Below are 13546 nucleotides of genomic sequence, written 5' to 3' on the forward strand. Positions count from 1 at the left end.
GCAGCTTGCTTTGGCTGTATGAGTGCCTTAAAATCTGAAAGTGTAACATGAAATAAGTCTCAGGCAGCATACGTGATTGTTTCAGTATAAACTGGGATGATTCATTTCCATACAGAGCAGAATAGGTCTGATTTGATTTGACAAGACTCTTTCCAATGCAAGTGGCTTTATCTTGCTGAACTTAACAGAATGAGACGGACAAAGCATTTCCCTTGAACTAGGGTTTTCTGAGAACATCTGAGCCTTTATTTTGACCGTGCTTCTGTGCCAAACAAGAAGCTTTGTTCTGCAAGCAGAGACATAGTAAATACAGGAGCTCTAGCCAAGGGGCTACTGCTAGGAGAGTGGTCAAGCCTCAGCCCAGCCTGGTGGAGGTGCAGAGGAGCCAGATTTTGGCTTTAGTCAGCCAGCTGGGAATTCCCTGACACCCCATGTGCCAGGAGCATCCAGGGCAGTGGGGGATGACGGGACCTGCAGGAATACAACGCTCCTGTTCCTCTCCCCTCAGCTGTGATGGTGGCTGCAGGCAATACAGACCACGGCCATCCTGCGTGCACAGACTAACACAAGGGGTGAGTCTCAGATGCTCCTTCCTCTCCTGTTCTGAGCAGGAGTCAGCCATAGGCAGCTGCTGGGCTTTGTCCCCAGGGACTGGCATGTGTGATGTGGTATCAACTGCAGGTAAGATGTTTTAAGAAAGGCAGTCCCCCCTAGGAAGCTTTTTGCCTAGGGCAGGAACACTTCTGATTCTGTGTCTGGTCCACACAATGTCACCTACGGATTGCACAGGGTATAAGGCTATGGGGCATCACGTTTCACATCTGCTTTCTATTCCTGAGCCTAACAGCTTTCGCCCTGACCCACACATCTCAGAGTGGATGCAGCTATGACAGCGCAGGGACGGTGACCAAACTCCTGCCCCCAAAGATGACAACGGACAGACAGGGACATGCAGGTGAGGGGCTTAGGAAGATGATAAAATGGCTGATGTCTGCCTGCTCTGCTAGGCTTTTCTTGTCTCCCTTTTGCCTGAACAGCTCAGATGGCATTGAATCAGCTTGTTTGTTACTTCACCATTTTCCTGGTTGTCAGTACCAAAGAGAATAAAACACCGACCCAGGTCATGCTCTGCCAGGACTTCTGGGGAAGCACACCACAGACGGGACTTTTAGAAACGCAGGTGGACTCTGCCATCGAGGTGTCTAGTCCACTCCTGCATGACAAGATGTAGAAACCAATATTTGATTATACTACAAAGGCAGGGAGACAACTCTGTCTTTGTGACCCCTGGGGACCAGATTTGCTGCCGGGTCCAGGCAGCCCTCTGCCAGGAGCCTTGCCAGGCAGGGATGCTGCAGAAGCAAGCAGCTCCGGCCCCAGACCAGCACCTGCCAGGGAGGAGGTGTCTGAGGAGCTGGATATGGGATCGCCTTATTTTGGTAGTCAAGGAGGCCCAACAAGCGAGCTCAGCTCCTACCTTCTGTTGGGAGGAGGTGTAGGAAACTGCTGGCCCTTCTCCAGCTGACCTAAGCCAGGCCCTTGTGCTAGCGGTGGCAGATTTTAAAAACAAATAGTTCTGATCAGGAACATAGTTATACAATAACGTGCGCAAGACCTGGCAACATTGCCTGCATGTTTCTTATAAATCTCAAATCAAATCACAGAGAGAATTTCAGTGTATCATCTGAAAAACCTGCCTGAGTCCCATCTGGTACTTCAAAACAGCATCTCCGAGTACTTCTGGCTGTGGGTCTTCCCGCAGGAGCTCCCCTCCCGGCAGCATCCCACCACGGGGCAGGAGGCAGAGCAGCACCGCTCGCCACGTCCTCCGAGCAAGGCAGCGGCGCGGACAGGCAGCCAGCCACCTCCTCATCTGTTGCTAAGGGAACATGGGGAGACGAGCTATAATTATACCAATAAAGTGTGAGAGACAGCCAGAGAGAGAGAGATGTGGAATGGGCATTCGTGACGGTTCCTTCTTTATTTTTATTTCATTTATTGCTTTGTAAATCACCAACAGAAGGCGTCCAAAACATTCCACGTGTCGGCGGATGACTGAAATGTAAGTGGGGCCTTTTGTGCAGCATCTTCCTAAACACAACGGGATGAGAAAAAGTGGTAAACTGCAAAATTTACCTCAGTCACCAGCACCTCCCCAAATGAAACACACAGAATCAGAGCATTTAAGAAAAAGGGGGGGGAAGGGAGGGAAAGTTCATGGACTATGACATTATGCAGGGCAAGATTGCACCCTGAGGAAGGGAAGTCCCCTACTCCGAATGTCAGCTTGTGTAGCTTTGCAGAGGGAATCATGCTGTTTCAGCCAGGGCTTTCCTACGGAGGAAACTTCTCGGGATGGCAAAACAGCCTGGAGATGCTATTGCACTTCCCACCCCCCTGGGAGACTCCATCTTCCCATGCAGGCAACCCATCCTGCCCTGGCTATGGGAGCCTGGGACAGTCTCATGCCGTGGCCCCAGCTGGTGCTTAGTCTTTAGGGGAAGGAGAGCCATCGGATCACACCGCAGTGCCTCGACTTGTTGCCGTCTCACCAGGGAATCCAGCACAGCTTTCCACTTCATTGAATAAACAATTAATTTCCCAATGTTTTAATCACTATTCAACAGTCTTTACAATAACATGCTTATCCTTTGACCTAAAGCACACCCTTTCTGGAAGCATACAGTCTGTTACTGTAAGCCTTACCCTTCTGAACCACTTAATGCAACCTCAATCTGGGAACAAATTGAGTTACTCCCATGCAGGTAGGTGCCTGGATTAGTAGGACAGTAGCAAAGAATGTGCTAAAAGGAAGGGGAAAGAAGAGGGAGAGAGAGGTTAGAAGGTAATTACAGATATTTAACAACTAGCGGGTTCAGTAGGAGGTGCTGATTCAGAAGGCATTGCACCTCACAAAAGTGGTGGTGTGATCTGCACCTCGCTAGGGACAAAGAACCAGTTCCAGAGTTTGAAAGCCAAGCACAATCCCCCGCTGTATTTGTAACTGCAAGGGAACTAACCAACCACCACAGTCATTATTCCTTGTGCCAAGAAGCGGGGTAAGAGCCAGGTAATGCCCTTCTCACAGCCTGAGCTCTGCTCCAGCCCTGACTGTGTTCAGGGTCAGCCTTGAACAGCCGGTCTTCTTGGCGCAGCGAAGGGCGATGCCCATGGGATCCACCAAACTGATGGGGTAGCATATACATTTTTTTTCCCCATAAATTCTTTGTTTGCTCTACATTGGTAAAATGGATATACTTTATCAGTACCATTCTGATTCTGCTAGGGAGGGGGCAATGTCAGGGTAGTCTGGAAAAATAAAAAATAAGCCCCCCCCCCCCCCCAAATTATAATATGCAACATCTACTGAGTATTTGGCTAGATCAAATCTCAGATCAACAGACACAGCCCTACTGATTTTGCCCAAATTGTAGATGGCCCTCCAATGTTGCAGTATGGCCATGTACTCAGTATATGCATATATGTCTGCCATCACTATGGGAAACAAAAAAGGGCAAATTCAGCTCTGCTCTAACTCTGCCAAACCAGGCAGCACTGCAACAAGGAATCTGGCCCTACATGGCTACACTCCACTGGGAGTCAGGGTGCTTGCTACTGTCCGTTTCTCTTACTGTCAAACACATGTATTCGTGAACACACATTACTTAATTACTGACCTTAATGAAACATGTCAGTACGATGCAGTTCTCTCAAATTCCTTTTAACTTACCCATGCCGAATGCTTGGGGTGAAGCTATTCTAAACGGTTTGTATAATTTCATATGTGCCATTCCCAAGAAATACTATGCATTTTAAATAATACGAACTGGGCCAGAGAGCTAATGAAGTTAAACGAGGCTGGCAAATGATAGTGAACTGGACATGATTTAGCAAATATGTCCTGAAAGGACAATATTTATGAAGGCAGAAATCTAGCTGCGTGTACTGTGGGGAAGCTTTCTGCAAACAGATGACTGTGGTTCCCAGGATTTCAGCTATCAATCACGCCTCTCGAAAAAAGACCTTTTCCCCCAAATGGTCTCTCTACACTTTCAACCCTAAACTTTCCCTTCTCAACATGCAGGGAATTAAAGACTCCTGGTGAAAACTAACGCAACCTCCACAGGAAACAACAAATTTCTTTAGCCTCATTTGTCATCTCTGAGACTGAACAGTTCACATTCACTCAAGTACACGTGAAATCACCTCTTTTCTCTGGCAAACCATGCTTCTCTCCCCCTTGTCCCCAACTTCCATGTTTTTACTGATGGCTAGTTTCCCAAAGCCCTTAGTTCTGGTAGGGAGCCCAGATCCCACCTGACTATTCGCCAGTTTGACTTTTCCACACCAATTTGACTTTTTCACATGGGGCTGCTCAGAGCAAGACAAGCAGCCCATGGCTGAAGCACATGAAATTTCAGCCTGGAGCCAGACCAAGTCCCGGGTGAGGCAGTTTTTGCTGGCTGTTGGAGAAAGCCTTCACCCTCGTGGTTTTGTGAGCACATGCCTGTGCCACTCTGCACAGCTGGTGTTCAGCAAGGGGGGCGGGTGGGGATCAGTGGTCTTTAACCCTTGTCCCAAGGAAAGCCCATGGGATGCTGCCGAGGAGATTATTTAACTTGACAGAAGACAAATGCAGAAGAGCTGTTCAATGTTTATCATCCTTTTACATGCAAGACTCGTGAACAGGCTTAGTTTAAATGCAGAAGGGGAAACAACCGAGGTGCAAGCTGTGCAACGAGAGGGCTGTGGACTTCAGGCTTCAGGAGTGCCCCAGCTCCCCCAGAACAGCTGGAGGAGGACTGTAAGCAAAGAAGTCTCTGTCAGGGCACCAAGGCATGGGCCAATGCCTGGAGTGATGTCTGAGTAAAAGTGCAACACTGATCCAGGCATGAGGAAGCCTGATGTAGAGGGGGGCTACAGTGAGGACATCCCTCCCTGGCACCCTAGAGAAGAGTGATTGTTCAGGAATGGAGAACCCCATGTAGGAAAACACATACAGATGTTTCTCATGTTTTATCTAGACCTAAAGACTTCTTGTGCCAGTTAGAGTAAAAAGCAGCTGGGTTCATTTGCTTTACTCTTCACACTCTTTGGGACCGATTGTCTGAAGCATCATTCATCACTGAAACAAGGGAAGATAAACCTAGAGTGCCCTCTTAGCTGACGATGGGAGGTGTGTTTAAGGGGGTTATTGTATCTTCCTTCTCAGATCAATTCTGAATATAGAAAGAAAAACCCACACATTTTCCAGTGTGATGCTTACAGCTATATCTGAAGGCCACTGGAAATAATGAAAGTCTTTCCCTTGATTTCATAGATTTTCTAAAATAAAAGGCCAATAACTATATCTCAAAGGCTCACATTTTCTCAGCAAGTATTTCTATTATCTATCTTCCCAGTTACAAATACAATTCAATGTGCTAAATGGAGTCTGGTTTTAGGCATCTTGAGCTATTTTGAGCAAAGTAAGGCTAACACTGATTGAGAAGACTCATGGAGGAGAACAGATCAGCGATGTACTATTCTCTCAGAGCTAAGAAGCATCCCTGCCCAAGCTGGAAACAAGTGCTGTCCAGGATGGCCCTTTCCAACAATTCTCCCGGTTGCAGTTATCAGACAAAGGACGAAAGTTTAGATATTATTTTTGGGGGAGAGAAATGGAAGTTGCAACTGCATTTGTTCATTTATCTGCAGAGATAATAGCAATGAAAGTGATACAGGAACCTTGACAGATACAGACAGAGATCAAACAGAGAAGCAGCTGAATACCTGACACAAGCAAACGCTTCTGAACAGGGCAATTTCTGATCTCTTGAGTCAATACTCCGAGGAAAAGGACAGCTGAACAGTGGTAAAGGAAGGAAACATTTCTAACCTCTCAGAAACATCCCTAAGCTCTCCTTCATATCCCACTGATCAAGGCCTCTGAACCAGTAAATCACCATGTGCCAAATTACGGGTTTCCTGCTCAGGAAATGTTTATACCTCTGATCAGTCTAGTAGAGCAAAACAGTTTTTTGAAAGTCAGCTTAACATGATGGTTAGACTTTCTAGACTGCTAGAAAGTGTTCATGATTCAATCAGTTTGTGTTTCCAGGTACAGGCAGTCAACAGATGTAGGGCACCACTTGGCTATGAGCTAAGCAGAGTGACCATGTCACAGGAAAACAGGAAGATGCTTATCATCAGTGATCCCCTACACAGAGTGATTTGCTCCTTGCTTCCAGGTAATTTTAAGCATTTGCTCTTATATAGCACAACTGCTGCACTGAGATATTGTTTTCAAAATCCCCTGCGGTACAGAAGAGGTGAAGAGAAGGGGCTGCACCCATAAATCTGCACTTCGCTGCTCTGAATACAGCTGCACTAATCCTTTGTGTGGCACTGTGTTCTGGCAGGGATGTCTTATTCACGATCCATCTGTCCCCCCAGATCCAGTGACGCCAAAGGGTGAGCCCCCACGGGGGTGAAGTGGCTTTTGAGCAGCGGTGACCCTGTCACACAGCTTGCAAGTGCATCTCCGTGATGCACACCCATGGGCGTGAGCTGCTAATTATTTCTAGACCTCAAAGACCCAGCCTGTAAGCTTTTGGCATGACTAACCACCCTTGTCCACCCACTTCCTACCCCTGCAGTACGTTCATTCTAGAAGTCCGGCTGTTAACAACTGTGTTTGATACTTGCTCATTTACGGTAAGCCAAAGCTTAAACACCTACTGACCCATCGTGATGCACGTGTTGGGGACCAGTGGATGGAGAAGGCAGTGTTCTACTGCGTGCCTGAGCGTGTCACAGCTTCCATTTTGAGGCAGGGCAGTCCAGCCCCCGCAGCTTTCCCATGTCGGACAACGCTGCTCTTGTTCCAGACAGAGGCACGCTCAGTTGGCAGCAGTAAGAAAAAATTCAAGACAAACTCTGGGTATATATTGCATATTTACAGACTGTACTGATGATTGTTTATCTACACACATAATACGCATCCCATTATTCACAGAGCACTGCGTCCGTCTGGCAAAAACCCCCAAATTTTTGGAAGAAAGCATGATTTTCTTTGCTTTTTTCCTCAGCAGCAGCTCAGACAGAAAGAAAGTGGATGACTGTTCTTGTAAGGAAAATGAAAGAACCCTTCGTACATCCTTCTTTCTAAAACTGCTTAGAGACTGACTTAAGCCAAGTCAAAGGCTGGCAGTTGAGATCACTCCTTTTGAAGCTGTGATGTCTCCTAATTGTTTTGCTGTATTTACCTCCAGTTTTCAGAAAAACTCCATGTTGATATTGCAGTATACGCATGAAACGCCAGGTAAATAGTGTAGGAAGACAGAGAAAGGAATTTACACTAGAAAGCCAGCTTTTCTTCATAATGTTGGAGCATCTGTCATAACTAGAGAGAGAGAGAGAGTCCAATAAAAAAGCAAGAACTTCTATGGCGGTTCTGGACCCAGGAGTTAATTATTGCACTTCCAAGCATGGATGGGAATTACCATCACTTCCAGTCATTTCCAAATGACCATAATTGTGTATGCCTCAGGATGAGGCAGGCTTTCGTGCATTACCTAACCTGGGCTGTACATTTCTGTCCACAGCAGGCTGAGCAGGAGTGCTTGTTGGCATCCCAGGCTTGGGTCACAACGTCATCATAGAAATACTGCTCGGACAATATTGTTATCAAATTGTACACTCATTAAGACGTATTTTTTGAAGAATGAACAAAACACAAAAATAGGTGCATCTCGCCAAAGGGCACTAGTGGCTCTAAAGCAAGTACATATATGGATGTGCATGTATACCTTCAAGACATACATACATATATATAACTATGTACGCACTACATATATCTTGTATACCTGGGGGAGTTAGATAGGAATGTCACTGAACAAATGCTAAACAAAGGCAGTCTTTTCTGGAGAAAAAATGTCCAGTCATATTCACATGTAGAGAGAAGTTGACCAGCCCCACAAGAAAAAGAAGGAATAATATTTGCCTTGAGCTGCATCAGGTTTTCCACCCTCTGCCATGGATGTTGCCTACAGGGCTGGAGAGCGAAGCTATGGCAGAATGGGTATAACACCGCAGTGCTGCCGAGAGGCAGGGAGATGGGTTGGGGCATGGCGATGGGTTGGGGCACTCGAGACCCAGAACAGGACCATGGGACTCTCTAGACCCTCTTTTTTTCCTAGTTCAGCAAAAAAATATACATCGACCCCTCCATGGATCGTTAGTGCCAAACTTCTGCCTCTCCCTGGATGCTTTGAGGAAATCATTCTCCACAAGGGGATTTCACCTGAATTTCCCCTCTCAGCCTTCCCTACGGTGATTTGGCCCCACATGCTTTTCCTAGAGATTATGTAGTCGAGTGACTTGCAGATGAGGGGGAACTAGGGGAATCCTGGTTCCATATTTAGCTCTTGACTCAGTACCAGACCTTGGAGGAGTCACTTGACCTTCATGGAGAGCACTCAGGCTGGGTGGAAAATGGGGAGAGAAAACCACAGAACACTGCTCCTGCTGGAAACCAGAAAACCTGCTTTTCTGGATGGACAACAGCTGTATATGTCCGTTAAAATAAAATGTGGTTCATCAGGTGCATCTGACTGCTACCGCACTAAATCCTTCATTAATTTACTCTAGCAGGAGGCTCTCTCTTGGTTTATGGTCACTAGATGTAAGCGGACTTGTTTGTTTATAGAGAGAAATGTAAGTGTGCTAATTGCAAATGAAAGTCCTCCTGCTCCTAACAGTACTTTCTCAGTTTCCTATTTGGGCATTTAAAACACAAGGTGCATCTTTCTCTCAGCTTCAAGTAACACTCCATGAAAATAAATAAATAAAAAACCCCAAACAACTAAGCTGTTCACACTGTAATGGCTGCCATAATTGCATTTAAATGCAATACACTTTTGCTTATTAGTTTGCATGCGACCGAAACAAGGGAGTAAGTAAACACTTAACAAGGGCTTTATTTTGCTGTGCAGTAATTGCTGTTCATCGGAACTATTGTGGTGGAGGTATACGTCAGCTGAATTGCTTTTCTTTTTATTGCAAAAATAGGAAAATATAATTTATTTCTGTACAAGACCCTCTAAAGTTAGCACAATCCGAGAGCTTCCATCAAGAGCCAAGTAGATTCAAACACATTTTGGCATTCCAGCAGCCCCCTCCCACATTTAAGCTGCTATTCCCATGTGCCTGTTACTAAATATAGCGGCAGCTCTTCAGATTGACAGGAGAGTTCCTGATCCTGGCTCCTGGGCTTTGCTTCGTACGCTCCTAATATGGTTGAGCGCTGCAGCCGAGTGTGCGCTCAGGGAGGACTCGAGAGGGTGAGCTGGGTCCGCAGGATCATCCCTCCCCAGTTAACCACGCCATGGGAAACGCAGCAGCAATAGCCACAGAGAAGCTGTGCCTTAACCTTTGGGTGTCTTGGCTCCAGATCAGCTGTCAGCGAAGCCGACTGGCTTCTCACGAAAGCGCACGACTGTGCAGTACCGAATGACGCCAACCTCGAGCTGACATCAGCAACGAGTATTCCCACTTGTCCCCCGTCTCTCACAGCAGCAAACCAGGATCCAGAAACATCTGGTTAGGGTGAGAATGGACAAAATGCTGACAGTGTTCGTTGTGAATGTGTTTTAGGCTCATAAATGGACATGTAAAGCAACATGGGGGTCATTTTAGTCACCCTCCCCACCCTAGTTCTATGAGCAAGACGACGCTTGTATGCAGTGCTGGCTTGCACATCTCTGCCAGGGCATTGAACTGTGGAGGCCACAGAGATAAAGCCTGAGAGATTATTTCAGAGAGCAATAGTTGATTTCATCTACAACTATTTGCCAGTGTTTTTATTACTAATTTTAAAATCTTTCCTGCATGACTGTATGAGTTTAGCAGGAGTCCCTGAAGCCACAGATCCTGGAACTCAACCAACAGAGCTACAAGGAAGAAATTCGCCTCTTTGCAGAGGGTCAGCAGGTTTGCTTGAAAAAAACTACAAATGTGGGACAGGCCTTTTGCTCCTGCTCATCCATACAATGAGCATTTTTACTCCAAAGCCCATTCTCCAAAGTCCCAAGTATCTCTAGCTCATTAAACATCTCCTCTCCCTTTGCCACCAATCTGCAGACACTGGGGAGCTCTGAGAATACACCGTTTGGGACTTAAGGTTGGAGGCGGTGGTTTCCCAAACCATAAAAGCACCCTCTGGGCATGCAACAGAAGCCCTTATTTACAGAATCCCAGCTACTGTGGAGGTTTATAGGGAAATATACTTTATAAATCTGTACTGCACAAAGGCCAGCTGAAACAGAATTCACGACGGAAAAGGCATAGAGAAGGAAACTTTAAAGCAGCAGCAAAGTATAACCGGTTACTAGCAGAGAAGTGGGAAGGAGAAGAAGGAAGAACCTCTCTGGCACAGTTTACTGTTTAGAAATGTATCATTTATAGCACATTGCATCCATTCTTAAACAGTCATGAATACCGCTCATTCCTTTTTACTGATGGGAGGGAGAGGAAACAATGCACAGAAAATGGAAACTATTTATTTGGATTGCAAGGTAGTAGATCAAACATTCCAAATTCTAAAATCTTTGGATAAAGGACACCTCTAGCAGGGTTTAATGCTCAGGGAAGCATTTACATCTTGAAAACATTTCTATCTTTGTGGCTGCTGTGGGTGGATAAGCTCCTGTAACTCTGGCAGGTAAAGGCAGATGGGAAGTCCCTGCAGGAACATCCTGCAGTATGTTAAAACTCCACTGAAGCTTATAGCAGAGTTTTCATCTTTTTTTTTTTTTCTGTGTTTCATTTCCACTATCAGTGATGCATGAAGGAAGCTAAAACTGCAGATAAATAGAGGTTCCTGTTGCTCAGGTTCCCTCAGTGCTGAAAGTGACAAATACATGTTATTTATAGTCAGAATAAGCCAGTAGCTATGGTGTGTGTTTCTACCACTATAAATTGAATAAATAGATTGTCTTACACCACCTTGTTAAGCCCCACTGCAGCAAACTCCTTTTTATGCCATGATCCAACCTACCAGCTAGTGTTCATTAACAATAAATCAAAAGAGTGATCTAAAATACCTGTCTTTGGAAGGTAAACTGATAAAAGGTACAGATTGGAGGTACCACTCTGAAACGAAATAGTCTACCAGTGGCTTTTGGAAATGCTCACTGAGGAAAGATAATCACCTCATCTCCTTCAGGGTAGTTTAGGTATGCATTTAGGCAATTCAGAGCATCTAAGCTAGACAGTAAGAACAACCCCTCACATGGGAGGTTTTTGTTGATCACCATCTCAGCCGACTTCATTCCTTGTGCTGTACCTCATTCATCTTTTCATTCAGATGCCTCTTTGCTCAGGATTACTAGCAGGTCAGAAAAGCCTAGCTTCGTATATCTGTATAAACTGCATATATAGATATACATAATTTGATCTCAGAGGCAACATTTTGTTTGTTTTTGAATGTTTATCTTCTTTAGATAAGATCTCCACAAATACAAAAATCAGTTCAATCTACTTTTGGAATGTTTAAGCAGGAACTCTGAGTTCCCAAGCATTTCATTCTTGCTTCCCCAAAACAAAAGTTAGGCAATTAAAAAAAAAAGGGAGGGAGGGAGGCAAAAAAACCCCAAACACAAACAAACAAACAAACAAAAATGATGAAATAAAGTGGTGGTTCCAAATCCAGGCTTTCTACAGAAAAGCCTGGTTTAAGTATCAGCCTGCTACATTTGTTTCCAGGCCCTAGACTTAGGTTGGAGAGTGCTTCAAATTGTTACTGGGAGCTGCCCAAATCCCATAACAAAGTTGAAGAGGTAGATTAGGGAGAACGGATTCCAGAAGCAGCTAGAAATAAGTGAGATATTGCTGATGCCCTCTGTGCGGCCAGGCAGCCCCCAGATTCTCTCCCAGAGACTCACCAGGCTTGTCACAGGCAGCTGCCAGGGCAGCACCCTGCGATACTCCAACTTGAAGGTGAAACCAGGAAAAACCAGGGTCCCTCCTGTTGCTTGAGGTGTTGTGTTGGACGATACTGCTTGGAAAGTTCATTAGGTGGGAACCTGAAAGCCAGAGGATTCTAGAAATACTCAAAAACGGCCAAACACGTCGGCAAAGGTGGGTGCAGTTGGGCTGCGACAGTGCAGTCACAACTTGCAACCGCATCTTGGGTTGCTCCTCTTGCCCATCTCCCCGCACCTTGCACCTCGTACCTCCTCTTGCCAGGTTGTCTGCCAGCTGATTCTCATCCAGCCTTCTGTCTTGGCCAGGTTCAGGGAAAAAAGGGAAACTGCACCATCTGGATCTGCTGAAAAAAGTCACGGAGCAGAATGTCACCAGCATACTGACAGCACAGCAGCCAAACCACAGCTGCCACATGAACGCTCAGCAGGAGCTGTGACAGAGCGGGTCTGGTGGGACGCACCTCTGAGTTTACAGACAAGGGAAAAACTGAGCTAATGATCAAATCTTGCCAGATCCTGTCAGTAGAGGCACTGGGACTCTCTGATCAGCTTCATTCAAAGTTGTTGGCAGAGGAAGCAAAGTTAGCCATGCCATTTTGACTTAATCCATCATTTGCAGCAAGAAGTCCTGCTCAGAGAGCACTAACACCTCTAAGTCCTAAACGTGATTGTAGGAGGACAGAAGCAGCCGCTGAACCCTGAGCAGGGCTGCTGTGGCTCCACAGCCTCTCTCGAGCAGGAAGCCTTGCACTGAAGCAGTAATTAGAGGCCGATAAAGACATATTAAGCAGAGGCTGAGGTGGTGATTGCTTAACCATACTTTTGTAGACTTCTACAGTTCTAACCCACAGCAGACCAAGGCGTTTGGAGTTACCTCTTTCCTTTTAATGCACTCACCTTGCAGCCTCCAGTTCCCATTACATCTCCATAACCAACATAAAGCAGATCCTGGTGCCGGCGTGGCCAGGGAGACACACAGCTTGGCACAAGCTAAATACGTGATGTTTTACCCACCTTCCCAAGTACTGGAGCCTGCTAGATGAAAGCTGAGCCAGGCAGCTCTCTGTGGGGCCACTGCAAGAAAGACAAGCACCGGGCCGTTGTTCATGGAACTGCTGAATATTTTGACCTTTTAATTCCATTTCACCCCCACAGCTGAGGCATAAAAGGCATCCTGTGCGGAGGAGTCCCTGGTGCAGTGAAGACCTGAATACACAAACTCTTACATTCGTGCATTTGGATGTACTGGCTGGTTTTTTCCATGCCAGAGACAAGCTGTCCTTGAAAATTAAGGTGATTCATCTCAATTCAATCTATACTAAGACATTTTAAAACCACTCATTTACCGGGCATCATACAGACACTTAACACAGGCACATTATTATTCTTCATAACATACAGTGCTCCTTGGTTCTTACTGGCCTCCTGGCTTAACTCCTAGAAGTTTTATGTTCTCTAATATTAGATGAATAACGTATTTGGTCAATTTTTCTTTTAAATCCTGAACCTTCAGTTACAGCAATATAATCTAAATCAAGAAAGGGATTTGTATGGACTTTCTCACACTGATACAGAAAGCA

Source organism: Haliaeetus albicilla, chromosome 28 (genome assembly GCF_947461875.1).
Source record: "Haliaeetus albicilla chromosome 28, bHalAlb1.1, whole genome shotgun sequence".
NCBI lineage: Eukaryota > Metazoa > Chordata > Aves > Accipitriformes > Accipitridae > Haliaeetus > Haliaeetus albicilla.